At 47.3% G+C, this 4,797-nt stretch overlaps 1 long non-coding RNA gene across 1 annotated transcript; it reads right to left on the bottom strand.

Annotated features, from left to right (window-relative positions):
• Positions 1–278: 278 nt before the first annotated feature.
• Positions 279–3,870, bottom strand: LOC311527979. The gene is made up of 3 exons (XR_014713484.1): positions 3,816–3,870; positions 1,512–1,606; positions 279–862 (listed from the first exon to the last, which is right to left on the bottom strand). It is a non-coding gene; the product is annotated as an uncharacterized lncRNA (long non-coding RNA).
• Between the last annotated feature and the right edge of the window lie 927 nt (positions 3,871–4,797).

The raw sequence follows: 4,797 nt of genomic DNA, 5'->3' as shown, positions 1-4,797 counted from the left end.
ACATTTATGGCAGGGTGGGAGGTTGAGGCAAATCACCTGGCTGCTGGTTACATGCAGCCAGGCACCAGGGTGGTTAGAAAAAGTACAGGAGGGTGTGGTGCGCATCAGAGAAGCTTTGAAAACCAGTTTCATCACTGGCCAGGCTACAGTGTGAAAGTTCTGTTTGTTTCTCCTTGATAAAACCCCCACCGCCTTGGTCCACTCTACTTCCTGTAAGCTAACCACCCTCTCCTCCTCCCTTCGATCACCGCTTGCAGAGGCAATAAAGTCATTGTTGCTTCACATTCATGCATTCTATATTAATTCATCACACAAATAGGGGGATAACTACCAAGGTAGCCCAGGAGGGGTGGTGGAGGAGGGAAGGACAAGGCCCCACAGCACTTTAAAACTTATTGAATACCAGTCTTCTGTTACTTAGGCAATCCTCTCGGGTGGAGTGGCTGGGTGACCAGAGGCCACCACACTGCGTTCTTGGGCGTCTGGGTGAGGAGGCTATGAAACTTGGGGAGGAGGGCGGTTGGTTACACAGGGGCTGTAGTGGTGGTCTGTGCTCCTGCTGCCTTTCCTGCAGCTCAACCATACGCCAGAGCAGCCTCAGCATTGAATCCTGCCACCTCTCATTACGCTGACACCACCTATCAGCTTCAGCCCTCTCTTCAGCCCACCACCTCTCCTCCCGGTCATTTTGTGCTTTCCTGCACTCTGACATTGTCTGCCTCCACGCATTCGTCTGTGCTCTGTCAGTGTGGGAGGACAGCATGAACTCAGAACATTTCATCACGAGTGCAGTTTTTTTGCCTTCTAATCTTTGCTAGCCTCTGGGAAGGAGAAGATCCTGTGGTCCTTGAAACACATGCAGCTGGTGGAGGAAAAAAAAAAAAAAAAAGGTACAGCGGTATTTAAAAAAAGAGACACATTTTATAGAACAATGGGTACACTCTTTCACCGTAAACCTTGCTGTTAACATTACATACATAGCACATGTGCTTTCATTACAAAGTCGCATTTTGCCTCCCCCCCCCTCACCGTGTGGCTAACAGCGGGGAATATTTCTGTTCAGCCAGAGGCAAACAGCCCAGCAGGAACAGGTACCTCTGAATGTCCCCTTAAGAAAAGCACCCTATTTCAACCAGGTCACCATGAATGATATCACTCTCCTGAGGATAACACAGAGAGATAAAGAACGGATTTTGTTTGAATGCCAGCAAACATATGCTGCAATGCTTTGTTCTGCAATGATTCCAGACTACATGCTACTGGCCTGGTGTGGTAAAGTGTCCTACCATGGTGGATGGAATAAGGCTGCCCTCTCCAGAAACCTTTTGCAAAGGCTTTGGGAGTACATCCAGGAGAGCTTTATGGAGATGTCCCTGGAGGATTTCCACTCCATCCCCAGACATGTTAACAGGCTTTTCCAGTAGCTGTACTGGCCGCAAATGCCAGGGCAAATCAATCATTAAACACGCTTGCTTTTAAACCATGTATACTATTTAAAAAGGTACACTCACCAGAGGTCTCTTCTCCGGCTGGTGGGTCTGGGAGGCAGCCTTGGGTGGGTTCGGAGGTTACTGGCTCCAGATCCAGGGTGAGAAACAGTTCCTGGCTGTTGGGAAAACCGGTTTCACTGCTTGCTTGCTGTGAGCTATCTTCCTCGTCCCCAGAACCTGCTTCTGTGTTGCCTCCCTCTCCATTGACGGAGTCAAAGCACACAGTTGGGGTAGTGGTAGCTGAACCCCCTAAAATGGCATGCAGAAGTGGCATCATAGAAGTGGAATGTTTGGGGCTCTGACCCGGAGCAGCTGTTTGCCTCTTTGGTTTTCTGGTAGGCTTGCCTCAGCTCCTTAAGTTTCACGTGGCACTGCTTCGGGTCCCTGTTATGGCCTCTGTCCTTCATGCGCGGGGAGATTTTGACAAGTGTTTTGGTATTTCGAAAACTGGAACGGAGTTCTGATAGCATGGATTCCTCTCTCTATACAGCGATCAGATCCCGTACCTCCCGTTCGGTCCATGCTGGAGCTCTTTTGCAATTCTGGGACTCTATCATGGTCACCTCTGCTGATGAGCTCTGCACTCACCTGCAGCTCGCCACACTGGCCAAAACAGGAAATGAAATTTAAAAGTTCATGGGCCTTTTTCTGTCTAACTGGCCAGTGCATCTGAGTTGAGAGTGCTGTCCAGAGCAGTCACAATGGAGCACTCTGGGATAGCTCCTGGAGGCCAATACCATTGAATTGCATCCACACTACCCCAAATTTGACCCGGCAAGCCCGATTTCAGCGCTAATCCCCTTGTTGGGGGTGGAGTAAGGAAATCGATTTTAAGAGCCCTTTAAGTAAAAAAAAAACAAAAACAAAAACAAAAAAAACACTTCATCGGGTGGACGGGTGCAGGGTTAAATCTATTTAATGCTGCTAAATTCGACCTCAACTCCTAGTGTATACCAGGGCTTAGAGACGAAACACATTTATTTGGGTATAAGCTTTTGTGGGCTCAGTGGAGAAATCCTGCACTGAGTTCCTTGGATCTTCCAGCTGGCAACCAGATGCCAGAGATGGTTTAACTATTGATGAGCCCCACTCAAGGCCCCCCACCCTGGAACATTTTGGGGACATTCAGATCCAGGTCTGAGTCCCAGCTCTGAACAGCAAGACTCAGCAATCTCTCCCATCTGGGAGCAGGCTTTTCTGTATGGACATTTCACATGCTCATGAGGCTGAGTCACAAAGCAGGACCCTCATCCTCCAAAGGCAGGTGAGCCCTCTACCTTGCCTAGCTAGCATGTCTTCCTTGACTGGTCACTGGTTGTATAGTTTACACAGGATCAAACTGTGTGATAGCTACAAGAGCAGAGCTGTATCTGTGTTCCTGTCTCTGGACACTAGAGGGCGCACTGAGCCTACATCTCCAGTAGCTTGCTTGTAGCAATTTTCTACTTCTCTCAGAGGCTAGAAACAGGTGCCCAGAAACCATTCTTGTACCTCTCCTTGGGGTATCCAAAGTGATTGATTTGGCTAAATCTCCACTAGCCTGTGTGGGAACCTCCTGCTGTCCAGAGGAGAAGCTGTGCTAGAATATACCATTTGCCAGGGTTAAACATGTCACCTTGATTGAGAGCACATCCCAAAACGAATCCACAGGGTCTGGCACTCCACACCCACACTATGTGTTTGCTAGAATAATTTCAGACATCTTTTAAAGAGACAGTGAGAAACTCTCTTCCATCATTTTTATTACTCTGGGGCAGCCTTTTACAAAATCCCACATAACACTAGAGAAAGGGTCAGATCCTTAGCTGATGTAAATCCATTGTCCTGAGTGGGGCTAGGCAGATTTACAACAGCTGCAGATCTGGGTCAACACGAAACACAATATGCTGTCCTTCTCAGTTGGACAGTAGACTGCACTGACTGCAAACTAACTCCTCCTTTCTGTTCAAGTTTTTCACCCTCTGTCTCTGTTGTGAAGAAGCAGAGATCAGAATCCAGGAGGATTTGGGTGATGCCTGTGACATTCTGCACCCCATATTTAGTATAGTGGTATTATTATAATGTAATTATGATGCACCTTGTACAGAATGTCATTGGAAAAGTTATGATTTGGTGAATACTATTATCTATTTGTGTGTATGTATCATTTTTGTATCTGGAGTTATGAATATGGACTATGTATTTGTATTTCAAATGTGGTTACACTTGGGTGATACCCGCTAGGCAAGATGCTTCCAGTCTATACAGCTAATTGTGAAGGGCTTATTCAAGGTAATGGGCCATTAAGGAAAAAACAGTAGGCCTTGGGAGAAGTTTATCCCTCACCTGACTGGAGTACTGTCATGGATGGATATAAACTGTTCAGGAAGGACACGCAGGGCAGAAAAGGTGGGGGAGTTGCATTGTATGTAAGAGAGCAGTAGGACTCACTCATGGGCACTGAGGACAGAAAGAAGCAAAGGTCCACAAGCATGAATTATCTACTTATTCATTTGCTATACTAGAGACATGGTTATTCCATAAATATCCAATTCAGAATCAGTACCAGCTCCCAGAAGATTAAGCAAGTTATTCCACATGCTAATGAAGTTGGGGGTAATCCCCTCCCCCAGCTAATGGTTACCTGTCCCTAGACAGAGGCAGCTTGTGACATGAGTTCTTTATCATGTATGATGAACAGAGCTAGCCTTGGCTCTTGTCATTTCTTCCCCACCCAAACTTTTTGTCAAGTGTAACTAGTTCATCACTGCACAGTCTCCTATTAGAGTTCAACAGGGTTAGTTCTGACTGCTTTTGTCTATAGAACTTTCCTTCCCTCACCCATACTGTATGCACAGCAGACTCACCCCAGACTGGCATGCACACACCTAGCCATGTATGTGAGCACACAGCTCTGTGAAATACAGTGCTAGTGGAGTAGGAACTGGTACCAAGGAGGTCTGAGTTGCTTCACCAGATCTCTGAGCTCCTAGGTCGGCAATACCAGTAGGTCGCTGAAGACCCAGGGCATTGACAAAGCTTTACGAGAGCTCAGTACAAGCTGGCTAGGGAATGCACAGGAGGAGCTAGGGCCATTCTGGAGCTTCAGGGCAAGATCTCAGGGTGTATTTCTTAAAACAAAGGAGCCCAGTGGTGACAGATCCTTCTCCTTGGTTAAGATCAGCTCCATTCAGACAATGTAATGCTAGTGGCCTCCCTCCTCTCACTGGCTTTCTGTCATATGGGAAGTGCTATAAACACCCCTCCCTTGAAGGGGAAAAGTCACTACCTTCCATCCAGGCTGCAGAGCGTTCCTGCCAGGCCTGTT

Source organism: Lepidochelys olivacea (genome assembly GCF_965140295.1).
Source record: "Lepidochelys olivacea isolate rLepOli2 genome assembly, chromosome: 10".
Lineage (NCBI taxonomy): Eukaryota > Metazoa > Chordata > Testudines > Cheloniidae > Lepidochelys > Lepidochelys olivacea.
The sequence above is the reverse complement of the archived record's forward strand: the minus strand, read 5'-3'. Positions and strand labels throughout refer to the sequence as shown.